This window comes from Meleagris gallopavo, chromosome 1 (genome assembly GCF_000146605.3).
Source record: "Meleagris gallopavo isolate NT-WF06-2002-E0010 breed Aviagen turkey brand Nicholas breeding stock chromosome 1, Turkey_5.1, whole genome shotgun sequence".
In the NCBI taxonomy this organism is placed as follows: Eukaryota; Metazoa; Chordata; class Aves; order Galliformes; family Phasianidae; genus Meleagris; species Meleagris gallopavo.
Genome location: NC_015011.2, coordinates 34,410,125 through 34,428,660, shown reverse-complemented (window position 1 = coordinate 34,428,660; position 18,536 = coordinate 34,410,125).

Genomic DNA, 18,536 nt, shown 5'->3' with positions numbered 1-18,536 from the left:
TCTTCTCATAACACATTCCAAGGGCTGACTTTCTTTTTATTGGTCGGCTTGTAACATTTTGTAGCCAAGTATTTTTCCCTATGTCTATTTTGTGGAATTAGAACAAAGCAGCTATATCTTACATGTCAAACACACCTTTGCTGTTGCAAAGCACTTCTGCAGGAAAGTCAGACAGACTACGTCTTCCAAGTTATTTGATTTCCATTACTCTTCTCCCAGATCTTTGCCAGAACTGGAAAACTGAAATATGCCTTTCATATAATTGACAAGAGATGAAAATATACATTATTAATTTTAACACAATGAAACTAATTTATTCCTTTCCTTTAAAAAATAAATACTAGTTGCAGTTGCATGGTGATTCAAGTGTTGCAGTGGTTCTTGCAGTGTCCTGTGGTTTTCAGCTTGTCCTATTCTCCGAGAAAAATAAATCAAAAGAACAATGAAAGTTCAGTTTTTTTGCCCATCATTTTCACAGAAGTCTTGTAGTCTCAAAGTATTAAAACTAGGATAAGCAGCTTTCCCTTGTAAAGTAAAACTGACAGAGCCACTTACTTCCTGGTGGCAGCAGTATCTTTACCTCTACTACTTAGGCCAGCAATACAAAGGTGGTAATTAAGAATTCCCCTCCTAAGAGTAAAATGACCCGAATATCTCATCTCATGAATGATCTCATCTCATGAGAGTTTGTTTAAAAAAAAAAAATTAATTGATTTGTAGTTTTTTTATATACATATATAGGTTTCATTTCTTCTTTTTCTTTCTCCTTTTTTTTTTCCCCGTGAGATTTCTTTACATGTATTTCTTGAACTTCAGCAGCTATGTGGATTGATGCTTTAGGGAGAGCTGGTAGAAAACAGTATTTCAGCTCATTATTTTAACTCAATTAATAGAAATCAGGCTTGAATCATCCCTCCTGCCTTTCATCGTGAAGACAAGTATATTAAACAGAGACATATCATTATATATTCTCTATGCACAGATCAGAATGCTTAAAAATAGACTCAGCAGAGAAACATCACTTTATAACCTTATTTCTTCCAGGCTATGTTTGTTTACTGGATAACAAACCTCTCTGTAGAGCAGTTTGCTGAAATAAAATACAAACATTCCATAAGCCCTAAAAGAAGACCAATATAAATGAACTACTGTTGGTTCTATTGGTGTATAAACACAGCAGTATGCAGCCTATGACTCCAAAACTTACACCTTAAATGTCCTTGAGACATTGTATAGAGTGTGTAAGTAGAATAATCATCATAGTCATGACAAAGATGTTAATTACAATTTTTCATGCATTTTTTAAATTCAAATAACAGCATGGTTTTCCTCCCTTTCTTTCCTCAGTCATAATTTACCCCTAGAAACTCCAAGGTCATCCATTAAAACACTGCGTGAGTGGGGGGATTATGTTTCCTAACTTCAGACACTAATAATCAAGATGTTGACAGTTGACCTAGTCATCCCAGCTCCCTTCATGCTCAATGGAGAGAAATAGGCATGCTTTAGGGAGCAATTCATTAGCCTTATTTTAAGCATTTGCTTTGGGGTAGGTGAATTGAACACTTGCATGGGTGAAAGTTATTTCTCCAAAGGGAACCTTGATGACTAACTCAGATAAGGATGACTGTTCTGATTTTGGTAATTTCTTTTTCTAGGCCTCTGCAGCTGTGAAAAGCTTCATCTCAGGGTAGGGGTCCCTTTGGTCTTATGCAGAATGTTCATTCCTGTGTTTTGGATGGCTCCTGGGGATGGGCTCATCCCAGAGACACAGCTCAAAAAGCATGATGGTCGGTCATTTTCTGCTGGCTGATGATTTGGATTGGGAGTATTAGCTGGAAAAAAAAAAAAAAAAGACACGGAAGGCAGCTGAGGGGAACAGGAGAATAAATGTAGCTAGTGTTTTCCTTATGTCTTCCCCTAGAAATTCAAACTTGTTGTGTTTGTCTCCCTAGGCACAAGTGCCTCGAGTTCTGGGGAAGAGATTATAGGATAAACAGTAGAACAACAGGAACTATCCATGAAACAGCTGCAACGACAATGGTGGAAAAGGAAATACTGAGGAAAATCCTGCATTGCATAGCCAAATCTAAGAGAATATTTCTGTGAGGCTGAAGCCGTGATGTGAGGCTGAAGCCACTCCAGTTGCATAATCACATCCTTCCCTTCACTTACTCTTATTACACAGATTTGATTATACTGTCAGCAAATACCCTACATCCTTGAAATGGATGAATACGACATGTTTGGAAATATGGAAAATGCCAGTAGGTTAAACATAATTCACATAAAGCTAATAAAAAGAACAAAAATAATTTACATATTAAACACAGAATTCTCATCTGCCAGAAGACAGCACTGAAATTGATCTCTCACAAATACAGACTGAGTAAGTAGTCTGAAAAAGGAATTGAACTCAAAAAGAGGACGTGGAATGACTTTATCAAAAGCAGCCTGAATTTTAATACAAAATTGGTAGGAAGAAATCCATTAGCCACAATGCATCAGCTCTTGTCCAGTACATTAAGATTCCTTAGCTGCTCTGAAGAAATTCGTACTGATCAGGGCAAATTGCTACTTATACACTGCTATCCACGAGAAATCCCACACAACCTCACCAAGACAGGCACACACTGTGGTCAATTTAAAAATGCCTAGATAGATTATACCATGAGAAGTTGAAGAGCAGTTCAGAAATATTTATCTTTTTCCTGAATGTAATGGTGTATCCTTAACTTGAAATGCTCTCAAAAGAGTTGTCAAGTGTTGTGTGTATGAACTCAGACATGTGGTTCTGTCTGTCAGTTGAACATTGTGTTTGCCTATGTATGTGTACATACCCCAGAAAAAGGATGAACTGAAATTAATGACTTTGCTTCTGGAATTAAGATTCCCAGGGAGACTAATTACAGCATACTATTGCTAGCAAGCAGGTATAGCACGTGGAAGTATACATACAAATGTCGCTCAAGTACCAACATTTCTTCAGATTATTTAATCCTCATTGCACAGAGATTCTGTCTAATAGCAGAATAGTAATTCTACTGTTATGATTTTAGGAATTACATATTTTAGGAGAAAAAAAAAGAGTCTTTTACTCATAAAAGGCAAAACAATTGAAATTGGTCATGGATTCCACACCCTTCACCAATGCCAACAATCTCCAACCACTCATATGTTGAAGTCTTATCTATTTCACCAGCTCTTGCCCTTGAAAAGTCATTACTGTAGCATCAAAGCAATTGCTTTTACTGGTTTATGATGCTTGTCTGAGCTTTTAGCTGAAGTTTTCCATATGGGTTCAGTGTGTGTCAGACTACATGGCCACTTGTTTTGTAAGCTCTGCTGAGAACAGCTTGTCTGCTTCTGAGAGAGGGGAGGATAAAATGGGGATATCTGCTTATTGCAGAGGAGAAAAAAAGATTATGATGACCTCTTCAAAGCAGTCCCATGCCCTGTAGGAGACTGAAATTTAGCAAGGTCACACTTCCTCCTTAATTTTAAGAATATCCATGCAATTTTAAGGCTTTTTTTTTCTATATTGTTATAACGACTTTTTTTTTTGACAGAAGTATGATTCCAGCCTATCTCTGAAATGGGAGAATCTAAACAAAAGAAACTATCAGTCAGCCAAGGGGCAACACTTTTACCTTTGTTTTCTTTCACCTAAGCACAAACTGCAGGGTAGGGACAGTCAATACACAGAGAAGCAGAGAATATATTGAAAAGTAGACAAACCCCATAACAAATCCTATATCCTTAGTATTAGTAAATAGACCCTTGAATATAAACAATTCACAAAGGTAAAAAATAGAGCTTTTACTTTACACTGAATAATGTAATCAGTCTTCTGTTTTTTTTTTTTCAGAGAACACAAGAGCCCAGAGAGCTGGCCTTTTCAGTAGACTGAATGCCAATCAGTCATGTTCATGACCTGTGATGCATACAATATGCATTTTAATTTCAAGCAAACTTTTGAGGCACATCTAGCATCACCCCAGGCCCTGTCACAAAAACACACAGACATTTGAAAACAGTTTTAAAAGACAACAGTGGTGACTCCTTTCCTGTTACTGCTTCCCCTGATCAGAGAACAAGGGAGGGAGGAAGGCAGACTGGAAGGCTGCTTTTCAACTGCTTCATGCAGGAGTAGGCTGAGACCCAACAGATAATGAAAATGGATTTTAGAAGATGTGCAGACATTGGCATGTACAGATAGGGGTTAGAAAATAGGATGTATTTCTTTTGTTACCTGCAGAATGCATAAGTAAGTACGCATATTGGCAGAGGTCAAAGGAGACTAATTCAGATCCACTTGCTTTGTAATGGCGTACAGTTTGCAGGAAGGGACTAAATTAAAGACCTCCAGGTTTATTAAGGACTCCTCATGTTGAAGAGTGTCACACTCAGATTTCTTCCTGTCTCCATCCATGGCCTGTAATTTAGACCTACAGTGCAAGATAGGCCAGGGTGCTTCTGTAGCTGCCATAATGAGAATAGCTGTTGCTGCAGGCACTAATGACGTGGATCACTGTGGGTCAGGCTGTGCTTTATTAAGTCAAATTAGGTCCACCTTATGTTGTATAAAATCCCACTGACACAATATAAGTCAGGTTAGTGATTTGGCTAAATGTGTGCAAGAAGATAATAGCGGAATAGTATCAAATCCATCAAACTCAGATGTTATATCTAGGACTGGTAGTTAGTGGATGCTTAGAAAAGTGTCTACATTATGCTTGTCCAGGGTGACATTTTCCCACAGTGTTCTCCTGCCTAAGCAGTCAGATACTTATTGAGCCAATATGAAGTGTAAAATTGCCAAAGCAAAGCTTGCAGTTTTGTGCTGCACTTCAGGGATTGGGGTTCCCATAGTATTTTACACTGTTCCCAAACTAAGTCACTAAAGTAGATTATGGTATCACTCAAAGTAATTAAAAAGACATTTTCAAATACTTCCCAAATCTGTGGGCTACAGTTTCTCAGAAGGTTTGAGAGTGGGAAGAGGGAAGTACAGTTGAACCTAGGAAATGCGTTATCTCCCACAGTTTAGGGAAAGAGTTTGTGCAAGTGTTGACATAGCATCCATAGAAATGGATGAGGACTGTCTTCTGGTGTCCTGCAGCCTTTGCTTGAGTAGATCATGAAGCTTCTTAACATCAAAGGAACAGATGGACCATCTCTCTTGGAGATAGCTTGATTTTCACACATTTCCAAGTCTAAGCACTGCAAACCTGACCCTCTGTCAGTGTGCCTGTCAAGGAAAAACCCACAGTGCCTTTTGCTGGGCCTCAGCTTTCCCAGGGAATGGAGAGATCATTCCAATGGTAGCAGGCTCAGTAGTGTCCATGTCACTCAGTGTCTGCGTAGGAACTGAATTCAGAGCTTATAGCTAATCTTGGATCGTTTTATGCACTGTCTGAGACAAAATGAGTATTCTGGATGCAGCATTTGGCATGTCAATCAGTGCAGCCTTTGGCTTGGATCAGCCAAAGCAGATTCTGTTTCTGGAAGGAGGTAAAGGCATGCTCTGCCTCTCCAAAGGTTTCCCTACAGCTGTCATTCAAGGCAGAGGGAAGGAGCCAAGCTGCACCAGGCAGTGCACATTGCTTGAATTGTTTCTGTACTGTCAGCAGCTGGTGGCTTCAGTTCACAGCCAACAGACTGCTGAAGCTGGTCTATTTTGGGGCCGTGTTTGCTCCACAGTCTGATTCTGGTGGACTTGCAGTCAGGAGCTCAGCTCTACCCTCAATCTGTAGAGTCAGGAGAAACCTGTTTCCAAACACTCTGAGAAATGGAGTATATAGTCAAACAGAATATGCTTCCTTGTGTGCATGTCATCTCCACAGAACGCCACTGCCTTGTACATCCCAAGTGTCAGCCATCTCAGAGCCCTCCCCAGTTGTATTTTTGGGCCCTTGCTCAGAGTTGGTTCATTCTTGCAAAGTTCAACTGAACGGAAGTCTTCTAAATTTCATCTTAGTGACTAAAACAGCAACTGAAGATTTGACGGAACTTTCGCCTTCCTTTCCACTCAGGTCTGAGGGCAAAGGTTATTTTCTTCCCATATTTGCATGTGGACTTCAGCTGGCAGTAACGACCCTGAGCAGACTCAGAGAAGAAGTGTGAATGAAGTAGCACAGGAGCACACCCTGCATTATAAAACAATGACATTTCCTATTATGGTTACTTTGCCCATGAGAGAAGCTTGAAGCCCTTCCCTAGCCTATCACAGTCACACACCTATATTACTTTCTCAAGAACAATAAACTTTCCAGTTTGGGGCACCTTGAGGCATACATCATACAGAAGACATATGTCCTAATGCTGAGCCACGTGCTGTCATCTAACTGGGAAGTAGGGCTGGTGTTCAGTCCTACAAAGCCAGGAACAACTCAAGCATGTCTGAAGAAGACAAAACATCTTTCTGGTAATCTGGAGAGGCCTTGCTATTTGAAGCTCAGCCTCCCTCTAGCTCTGCATGTTCCCAGACTCTTGCATTCCTAGTAAGCCCTTGCACGTGCAGAACTGAAGCCTAAGCCTGCAATTTGCATGGAACTGCAGAGCAGAAAACTGTAGTTTGATTTGGCTGAATGGAGGCCTTAAAATCTCTGTGGGAAATATGAGACACAGCAGACACGGCTGTTCTACCATAAACTGGGATGATTCATTTCCACACAGGGCTGTTTAGAGCAGAATAGGTTTGATTTGATTTGACAAGGCTCTTTCCAGTGCAAGTGGGTTTATCTTGCTAAACTTAACAGAATGAGACTGACGAAGCATTTCCCTTGAACTGCAGTTTTCTGAGAACATCTGGGACTTTATTTGGATAATGCTTCCTTGCTGAACAAGAAACTTTGCTCTGCAAACAGAAACATAGTAAACACAGGAGCCAAGGAGATAGCAGCTGGGGAGCAGTCAGAGCTCAGCCCTGTCTGGTGGAGTCCTAGAGGAGTCAGGTTTTGGCTACAGCCATCAGCTGGGAATTTTCTACATGCCAGCAGCATCCATTGCATGGGGGCTGTGGGAAATACAGATCATGGCCACAATGGGGCTGTGTCTGCAGACCTTAGAGCTATCTGTAAGGATCAAGTTCTCCCTCTTTTGTTCTTGTGGGTCTCAGCCACAGGCAGATGCTGAGCTTTGTCCTCAGGGACTGGCATGCATGACATGATATCACCAAGTGTAAGGTGTTTTACGAAGGGCAGTTTTGGTAGTGTGGGAACCTTTTCACAGACAAGAACACTTCCCATTTTTTAGTCTGTTTGGTCAACACAGTGTCACCTAGAGATTGCATGGGGTGGAAGGTTATGGGGCATCATGTTTCACATCCACTTTACGTTCCTGAACTGAGCAACTTTCACTCTGACCCAAACATCTCAAGATGGATGTGGCTATGACAGCGCTGGTTCATTGACCCAGCTTTTACCCCCAAAGATGATAAGAAGTCAAGAGAGGCACATGTTGAGAGAAGGGCCTGGGAAGATGATAAAGTTATCCGCTTACTCTGCTCTATCTCTCTTTTGCTTAAAGGGCACTGAATCTGCTTGTTTGTTACTTCACAATATTCATGGCTATCAGCACCAAGGAACATAAAATACCAATTCAGGTCTTGCTCTAAAGACCAATTCCAGGGAAGCACACAACAGATAGAACTTTCAGAACTGCAGGTGGACTCTGCCATTGAGGTTTCTAATGCACTCCTACATGATAAAATGAAGAATGTAGCATTTGATCATACCTCAAAGGCAATGAGACGTTTTTGTCTCGTGATTGCCAGGCCACAGGCCACAGACGCAAGCAGCCACATCCTCACATCAGATCCCTCCAGCTTATGGAGATGGAAATGGGATTGCCATTTTTTGATAGCAAATTTTCTTACAAAACAATATCAAGAAAATTTTGGTGTATCATCTGAAAAACTTGCCTGAGTCTCACTGATACTTCCAGGCAGTGTCTCCAAGCATCTTTGCCCTGCTTATAGCCATAGATCTTTCTGCTGGGACTGGTCCCATCAGGGGGTAATGGCACTATCGTGTCCACGTCCTCTCAGCATGGCAACAGTTTGGATGGGCAGCCAGCCACCTCCTCATCTGTTGCTAAGGGAACATGAGGAGACGAGCTATAATTACACCAATAAACTGTGAGAGACAGCCAGAAAGAGAGAGAGAGATGTAGAATGGGCATCTGTGACAGTTCCACTTTTTTACCTTTACTTTTTTTTTTTTTTTTTAATTTTTTATTCTATTTATTGCTTTATAAATCATCAGTGAGAAGGCATCCAAAACATTTCATGTGCTGGCAGATATCTGAAATGTAAGTGGGATCTTTTGTGTGGAACTATCAGTGGCTTCTTAAGGACAATGGAATGAGAAAAGTAGCAAATCATGCAATTTATCCCAGTCACCAGCAACTCCTTAGACATAATGCACACAACTGAAGGACTTAAAGGAAAATATGGGGAGGGAAGTGTCAGTTGGTGGAATACGACATTATTTAGGGCTATATTGCATCTGGTCTGTAGTGTGGCTTGAGGAAGGAAAGTCTCCTCCTCCAACGCCAGCTTGTGGTACTTTGCCAAGGGGATCCCACTGTGTTGCCAGGTCTTTCCAAGGGGGGAAGCCTCTCAGGATAGCACAGCACCCTGGAAGCGCTGTTGTGCTGCACTCCCATCTGGCCCCACAGCTTCAGCATCATTGGATAAACAATTAGTTTTCCAGAGTTACTAATCATTCTTCATCAGTCTTCACGCAGCATGCTTACCCTTTGACCTAAAACATACCCTTTCAGGGTGAATACAGTCTGTTTCTGTAACACCTACACTTCTGCACCACACAATGCAAGTTACAGGGAGGCTCTTGATCCGGGAGAAACTGAGTCACTCCCTGGTAAGTGCCTGGATTAATAGCATTGTAGCAAAGAATGAGCTAATAGGGAGGGGAAAAGAAGGAAGAGAAAGGTTAGAAGCAAGTTCAATGGGAGTTTCTTACTCCAAAGTTATTGCACCTCGCAGAAGAGGTGGAGTGATCCTCACTTTGGGAGGAACAAAGAATAAATCTCCCCCAAATGCTAATATGAAACAACTATTGAGTGTTTGGTCAGATCAAATGAGAGCACTGCTGAATTCACCAAAATTGTAGCTGACCTTCCAATGCTATGTTCTCAGTGCATGCATATGTCTGTCATTGCAAAAAGGAAACAAAAAAAGGCAAACTGAGCCCTGCTGTACCTCTGCCAGACCAGGCAGCAGCACAGCAAGGAGTGTGGGCTAGCGTGGCTACACCCTGCTGGCAGCTAGTGTGCTTCTCTTACTGTCAAGCACATGTATTCATGCGCACACATTACTTAATTACTGACTTTAATGAAACATGTCAGTACAGTGCAGTTCTCTCAAATTCCTTCCAACTTGTCCATGCTAAATGCTCAGTGTGAAGGTATTCTGAACAGTTTGCATAATTCTGTATGTGCCGTTCCCAAGAAACACTGTGTGTTCTAAAGAGAATGAACTGGACTTGAGCTAATGAAGTTAAACGGTGCTGGCAAATGATTGTGAACTAGACATGATTTAGTAAATGTGTCCTGAAAGAACAATATTTATGAAGGCAGAAATCTAGCTTAGTGCACTCTGGGGAAGCTTTCTGCAAACAGATGACTCTGGCTCCCAGGATTTCAGCTATCATTCATGCCTCTCAAACAAGGACCTTCCTCCCTGAATCATCTGTCTATACCTGAAACCCAAAACTCTCCCTCCTCAACACAGAGAGAATTAGTGACTGCTGGTGAAATCCAAAGCAGCTTCACAGGAAACAACAGATTTCTCCAGCCTCATTCGTCACCTTTGAGACTGAGCAGTTCACATCCACTCAAACCCACATGACATCACCTTTTTTCTCTAGTCAGTTCTGCTTCTCTCTCCCTTGTTCCCACTGACACGTTTTTTACAGCTGGTTAGTTTCTGGAAGCCCTTAGTTCTGTCAAGGAGTTCAGATCCCACCTGAATATTTGCTGGTTTGACATTTCCATACCAGTTTGATTTTCCACCTGGGGCTCAGAGCAGACAAGCAACCGATGGCTGAAGCACATTAAATTTCAACCTAGAGCTTGACCAGGTCCCTTACCAGGACATTTCTTTCTAGCACTTAGAGAAAACCTTTACATTTACATTGTGCTTTTCCATGAGAAATCCGTTTAAGTGGAAGTAACTTAGGCACAGACTGCCTCAGTGGAGTGATCCCCTGGAACAGCTGTAAGCAAAAAAACAAAAACAACAACAAAAAAAAACACAACACAACAACAACAAAAAACCCACAAAAAAACTATGTAGGAAAGCATATACAGGTGTGTTTAGTATTTTGTCTAGACACATAGGCTCTTGCACCCACCAGAGTAAAGAGCAGATGGGTTCATTGGCTTCACACTTTTTATGACTGATTGTTTGAAGCATCATTTGTCACCTAAACAAGGGATGATAAACCTAGAGTGTCCTCTTAGATAGTAATTGGAGGTGTGGGAAAGGGATTGCTCCCCAGATCAGTTCTGAATATAGTAGAATTAAAAAAACAAACACAGTTTCAAGTGTGATGCTTTTAACTACAGTTGAAGGCCACTGGAAATAATGCAGCCTTTCTCTTGATTTCTTTCTAAGATAAGTGGCCAAAAATAATATCTCAAAGACCTACATTTTCTCAGCAATTTCTATTTTCTCTCCTCTCAATTACAAAAATGCAATTCAGTGTGCTAAACAAAGACTGTTTTTAGACATCCTGGGCCATTGTGAGCAAAGCAAGGCTAACACTGATTGACAAAGGTCTCCGAGGAGAACAGATCAGTTATGTACTTTTCTTCCAGAGCTGAGAAACCTCTCAAATCCATGCCTGAACTGGAAACAAGTGTTGCCCAGGATGGCCCTTTTAACAATTCTTCCAGTGGCAGTTATCAGATAAGGGGACAAATTTCAGATTTTATTTCCTTGATAGAGAAATGGAAGTTGTGATTGCATTTGTTCACTTATCTGCAGGGATAATAGCAATGCAAGTGACATGGAAACACAGACAGATACAGAGAGAGATCAAAGAGAGGAGCAGCTGGATGCCTGACACAAGCCAACACTTCTGAGCAGGGCAGTTTCTGATCTTCTGAGTCAATACACCAAGGGAAATGAGGGCTGAACAGTGACAAAGGAAGGAACTTCTCTAACCTCCCTGAAACATCCCTTCCTCATCTCTCATTCATATCTCACTGATCAAGGCCTCTGAACCATAAATCACCGTGCACCAGAGTAAAGGTTTTCCTGCTCTGGAAATGTTGATGCCTCTGTTCAGCCTTGTAGATCAAAACACTGTTCTTGAAAGCCACTTAGCATACCTGGCTGCTACAAAGTTTTCATCATTGAATGACTTTGTGTTTCCAGGTACAGGGCAAGAAAAATACCAGGGTGAGCACTAGCTATACTCAGGAAAAAAATAATAAATCAATAAAAATTAATTTTTGTACAGAATTTAATTTTCTTTGCTGTTTTCCTCGGCAACATCTTAGAGAGAAAGAAAGGGGGTGAAACTGCCTAGAGAATGATTTATGCCAAGTCAAGGGCAGGCAGTTGAGATCACTCCTTCTGAAGAAGCTCTGATGTCTCCTCACTGTTTTGGGACATTTACCTTCATGTTTTCTGGAAAATTCCATGTCAACATAGCACCATGCTCACAAAATGTTAAGTAAATAGTGGTGGAAGGCAGAGAAAGTAATTTACATTAGAAAACAGCTTTGCCTCATAGTGCTGGAGTGTCTGTTGTAACTGAAGAGAGAGTCCAATAAAAAGAAACAACCCAGAATTCACATGCAAGAACTACTCCTATGGTAGTTCTGTATCTAGGCATTATTTCACTTTAGGTGTGAGAGGGAATTACCATTATTTCCAGTCATTTCCAAATGACAGTGACTGTGTGTACTCAGGACAAGGTGACTTTCTACGCATTACCTAACCTGAGCTGTGCACTCTGCCTGTAGCATACTGACCTGGAGTGGTGTCCAGGCTTGGGATTACAATGATGTGAAGGAAATACCTCTCTGATAATACCATTATCAAACTGTACTCTCATTAAGAGGTATTTTTGTTATTGAAGATTGAACAAATATAAAAATCTCGCTAAAGGGCACTAGTTGCGCTAGAGCAAGGACATACAAAGATATGTGCATGCATATATTTTCAAAATACATGTATATATATATATATCATTATGTGTGCTCCAGCTATGTCTAGTGAGAAGCTGACCAGCACTGGAAGAAAAACAAGGATCATTTGCCTTGAGCTGCATCTTCTGCTTGCGCGGTGCACATTGCACATGAGACTGGAGAATGAAGCCATGGCCAAGACCATCATAATGTGGTGCTGCTAATAGGCATAACAACAGGCTTGGGCACTCAAGACCCAGAAAAGAAACACAGGAATGGTTAGACCCTCCTTTTTCCTAGTTCAGGAAAAAAATAAACATCACCTCTTCTGCAGGTCGTTAGCGCTAAATTTCTGACTGCCTCTCCTTGATGTGCTGAGGCAATCAATCTCTGTAAGGGGATTTCAGCCAAAGTTATCTCCTCAGATATCCTTGTAGTGATTCTGCCCCATGTGCTCTTCCTAGAGATTGTACCACTGAGTGACTGGTGGATGAGGGGAACGAGGGGAATCCCAGATCCCAGTTTAGCTCCTGAATCAGAACTATGTCTTGCAGGAGTCGCTTGACCTTCGGAGAGAGCTCTCAGCCCAGGTGGAAAATGGGGAAAGAAAAACACAGGACATTGGTGTTCAGAGCACAGAAAACCTGTCTTCTGGATCAAGAACAGCTGTATATTTCTGTTAAAACAAGTGGGGTTGACTAGATGAATTTGGCTGCTACCACATTATTGATTTAGTCGTTTAGGATGCTTTCTCTTGTTTTATAGTCACTCAGTATAAGGGGGATTTTTGGTTTATAGATTATAATTTATAATTATAAATATAGTTTACAATTGCAAGTAAATTGCAGGCAGGCCAGCAGCTCCTAAAACAGTACATGTTCACTTTTGTATTTGGGCTTCTAAAACACAAGGTGAGTCCTTCTCTCATCTTCAAATAACACTTCAAGAAAATAAGAAGAAAAAAAAACAAACAGTGGAGGTGTTGTTCGTATTATAAATGCTGCCATAATTGCATTTAAATGCAGTGCACTCTTGCGGATTAGTTTTCCTTCTACTTAAACAAGAGAGTAAATAAACACTTAACAAGGGCTTTATTTTGCTGTGCAGTAATTGCAGTTCATCAGAACTATTATGGTGGAGGTATATGTCAGCTAAATAACTTTTCTTTTTATCGCAAAAATAGGAAAATGCAATTAATTTCCGTACAGGACTCTCTAAAGGTGGCACACAGTCAGAGCTCCCATTAGAGCTCATAAGTAGATCCAGACAGGTCTCTGTGTTCCAGCACCCCTCTCCCACGCAAAGCTGCTATTCCCATGTGCCCACTGCTAAATATAGCAGCCTGCAGCAGGCTGGTGGAGAGAGCTCCTGCTCCTGGCTGCTGCTCCTTGCTCTCTGCACTCCTAATATGGCCGAGCACCGCAGTTGGGTGTGCGCTCAGGGAGGAGCTGAGTGAGTGAGGGGGGTTCTTCCCCACATCCCTGCCAACATCATGGGAAATGTAGCAGCCGCAGTGAGGCTGTGCTGTAACCTCTCGGTGTCTTGGCTGCGGATCAGCTGTCAGTGAAGCCAGCCGGCTTCTCACGAAAGCACATGAGTGTGTGATACTGAGTGATACCAATGTCCAGTTGACACTTGTGTCAAATGTTCTCATTTGTCCCCTGTCTCTCACAGCCACAAACTGCACAGAAACATCTGGTTCAGAACAAGAAAGGATAAAGAGCTGGCGGTGTTTGCTATGGATTCGTTATAGGCTCATAAATGGAAATGTAAAGCAACGTGGAGGTCATGGCAGTCACCCTCCCATCCCAGTTTTATGAGCAGGACAAACCCTGAGCACAGTGCTGGCTCATACATCTCTGCAGGGTGCTGAGCTGTGAGGGCCATGGAGGCAGAGCCTGGGAGATTATTCCAGAGAGCAACAGTTGATTTCATCTGTGACTATTTGCCAATGTTTTTATTACTAATTTTAAAATCTTTCCTGCGTGACTGTATTAGTTTAGCAGGAGTCCCCAAAGCAACAAATCCTGGAACTCCATCAACAGAGCTGCAGGGAGGAAACTGGCCTCTGTACGAATTTGCTTGCAAAAAGCTGTAAATGTGGCATAGTCCTTCTGCTAGCCCTCTCCAGTTCACTGTGCATTTTTGCTGCAAAGCCTACTCTGCAAAGTGCCAAGCACCTCCATCTCCTTATGCATCTCTGCTCCCTCTGACATCGACCTGCAGACACCAGGAGCTCTGCAGTGCGTGTGCTGGACTTTCAGTCCAGGGCAATGGTTACTCAAACCATAAAATAGCCCTTTGGGCATGCAGAAGCACTCATTTACATAATTCCAATTCTTTGGAACTTCATAGGGAAATATCTTTTATAAGGCTGTAGTGCACGAAGGCCAGTCTAAGCAGAATTCATGATGAAAAAGACATGGAAAAAGAAAATTTAAAGAAGTAGGGAAGTGTAACTTGTTAACAGCACAAAAGTGGGGAGGAGAAGGAGAAAGAACTCGTTTGGCAAAACGTATACTGTTTAGAAATGAGTCACTTATAGCATATTGTAACCATTCATTCCTTTCTATTGATGTAGGGGAAGAACCAACAGTGCACAGAAAACCAAAGTCATTTATTCAGATTGCAGTAGAAGAGATGGAACATCCCAAATTCTGAAATTGTTGGACCAACGACATTTCTAGTAGGATCTAGTAGGAAGGAATTTACATCTTGAAAACTGTGCTGTCTTTGTGGCTGTTGTGGGTGGATAAGCTCCTGGATCTCTGTGAGGTAAAGGCAGATGGGAACTTCCCACAGGAACATCTCACAGCATATTAGAGCTCTGGTGAATCTGATGGTAGAGCTCTCATCTTTTTTTGATGTGTTTCATTTCCACAATTAGTGATGCATGAAGCAGACTAAAAATGCTGATAAACACTGGTTTCCCGTTGCTCAGGTCCCCTCATTACTGCAAGTGACAAATACATGTTATTTATAATCAGAATAAGCCTGTAGTTATTGTGCATGTTTCCATCACTGTAAACTGAATTGCCATGCACTGTCTTGTTAAGCCTCACTGCAGCAAACTCCTCTTCATACATTGATCCAATCAACCACCCTAGTACTCATTAATAATAAATTAGAAGAGTGATCTAGAACACCTGCCCTCAGAAGGTAAACTGAAGTGGGCCACCAGAAAAAAGGTGCAGATTGGAAGTATTGCTCTGATATGAAATGCTGTACTCATATCTCTGGGAAATGCGCACTGATGGAAGATAATCATCCTGTCTGCTTCAGGCTAGTTTGATATGAATTTAGGCAAATCAGAGCATGTAAGCTAGAAAATACGAATATACCCTCATGCAGAATCTTTCTGTTGATCACTATCTCAGCAGCTTGCCTTCATTGTGCTGTACACCATCATTGCATTCTCATGTGAATGCCTACGTACTCAGGATTCCTGGCAGGTCAGAAAAGTCTAACTTTGTAGTTATATAAACCACAGATATCTATATATCACATCAAAAATAGTATTTTGTTGGATTTCAGGTGTTTATTTTCCTTAGATAAAGCCTCCGTAAGTATAAAAAATCAGCTGTACTTTTGAGCACATTTAAGCAAAAACTCTGAGCTTCCGAGTACTTCCTTTCATTCTTGTTTTCTTCCTCAAAAATTAGGCAATTAAAACAAACAAACAAACAAACACAAAAGATGACATATGATGGTGTTGCTGAATCTGGGCTATACAGAAAAGACAGATTTGAACATCAGCCTGATCTGTTTCTTTCCAGGTCCCAGGCTCAGGTTACAGTGCTTCACATTGCTACCAGGAGCTGCCCAAATCCTAGAATGAGGGTGATGAGATAGATTAGGCAGCGCAGATCCCAGAAGCAGACACAAATTTAGGCAGAAGGGTTCCCAGGAGCAGATAGCAGTGAGTGAGATGCTGGCCATGCCCTGTACACAGCCCCCAGGCTGCACCAGGCATGCATCTTGGATTAGGCCAACGTGGAGTAAGACTGAGAAACATCAGGGTCCAGCATCTTGCTTGAGGCACTGCTTTGGAAGACACTGTCTGGAAAATTCATCATGTGGGAACTGAGCTGATGGATTCTGGAAATTCTCGAAAGCAGGCAACTTCATTGGCAAAGGTGGGTGCTATCAGGCCATGGCTGTGCAATTGTGGCCTGTGGCTGCACCTCGGGTTGCTCCTCTTGCCTTTCTCCTCACACACCTCTGCCAGATGGCCTGCCAGCTGATTCTTATCCAGCACTTTGTCCTGGCCAGATTCAGAGGAGGAGAGGAAATTACACCATCTGGATCTGATGAAAAAAAAGACATAGAGCAGAATGTCACTGGAATACTGATGGCACAGTAGCTGAGCCACAGCTGCCACGCACACACTCAGCGAGGCCTCTCAGTTTACTGACAAGGGGAAAACTGAGTTAATGACCAAGTCTTGCCAGGTCCTGTCAGTGAAGGCAGGGGGAACTCTGTGGTCAGTTTTGTCCAAAGTTGTTGGCTGAGAACACGGGTGTTTGCCATTTTGACTTAAGTCATCACCTGTGGCAAGAAGCCTTGCTCAAAGGGCACCTCTGTGTCCTAAACATGACTGCAGGAGGACAGAAATGGCAGCTCAATTCTGGGCTGTGCTGCTGTGGCTCCATAGCCTCTCCTGAGTAGGAGTGATGACACTGGGGCAGTAATTAGAGGATGATCAAGACATATTGAGCAGAGGCATAAATAGTGCTTGTTTAAATGTGCCTCTGCAAACATTTACAGTTCCCACCCATAGCGGACTAAGGCATTTACAGTTATCTCTCTCCTTTTACAAGGAAAATGTGCTCAACCCACTGCTTCCTATTCCCCCCACATCTTCAGCTCTGCAGGCTGACCCAGCACAAAGCAGATCCTGGTACCAGTGTGGCTGCAGAAATGCACAGCTTGGCATGAGCTGAACACCTTGCCCAGAACAGAACTGTTGTATGAAGGCTTAGTGGAGCAGCACCCACTGAGAAAAATAAGCACTGAATCCTCGTTCATGAAGCAGCTGAGCATTTTGACCTTGATTCTATTCCACCCTTACCTCTGAAGCATAAAAGACACGTTGTGTTAAGGAGCCCTTGGTGAAGGCCTGAATACACAAACTCCCACATTCTTGCATTTGGATGGATGTACAGTCTGGCTTTTTCCATGCCAGAGACAGGCTGTCCTTGAAAATTAATGTGATTCATCTCAATTCAATCTATACTAAGATATTTAAAAACTGCTCATTTACCCTTGATCATACAGACAACACCAGCACACTATTATTCTTTGCAACATATAGCACTCCTTCATTCTCACAGGCCTACTCTCTTAACTCCTGGAAGTGTTATATTCTCTAATATTAGATGAATAATGTATCTGGCCCCTTTTTCATTTAAATCTTGAATTTTCAATTGAAGAAATATAATCTAAATCAAGAAAGGGATTTTCATGGACTTTCTTACACTGTGACACAGAAAGCACTCCTTTGCCAATCTCAGCTGTAGGAAATGGTCCTGAGAAATGGATGTTGAGCCTGACTAGTAACTTTTATGCGTCATAAGGACTTCTAGAGGATGTTCAAGCAAATGAGCCATGTTAGGTATACTGCCATCTGTCTGGTTCCAGACAGGATGGATTAACCATTATCAATCTGTGTAATCTCCCAGGGATATGTGTTTATGATGCCTTAGCCCCCAGTTATTCTAGAAGACTTCTAAGGATGGGAGATTTCTAATCACCAACTATTCCTTCTATCCCATTCAGACGAGCTGAGACTTTTATTGTGAAAAATCATGGAAATACTGGAATAAAAATTCTCAGCCGATCTGTGAGGCTAGATACTCTGCCCCATCAGCTCAGATTTTTCCTGTAAGGAGGATCATGGAGCAGGAGGAAGGCTACGCTGATTGCCCAAAGAGATGGTTAAGCTCTTTTTGCAGTAGCCCTTGGTCAGTTCTCACCTTTGAGACATGACATACAGCTGGGCTGGCACACTGAAAATCCACACCAGCACTTGCAATGCCATGGAGAAGGGAGGGTGTGTGCGGGGCCACAGGGACGCTGGCATGAGGGACCATTTTTTACCTGGTAGACTTGGCTTCCCATTCTCTCCAGAGCTGTTTCCCAAGATTTGCGTTCCTGAAATGTGAAGTTTGGGCATATTTTTTAATAAACTGGGCAATTACTCTGACTACAGGAAATGCAGGTGCTGCCAGCCAGCTCCAACATTTTGCGAACTAACAGTGAAAATTTGTGATGCATTATTTATAGCCTGAAGAGTAATGAAAGGCTGCTGAGGCTGAGGAGTGAAAGACAAAGAGAAACCCAGTAACAGAAATGGACAGATGAGTTCAGGT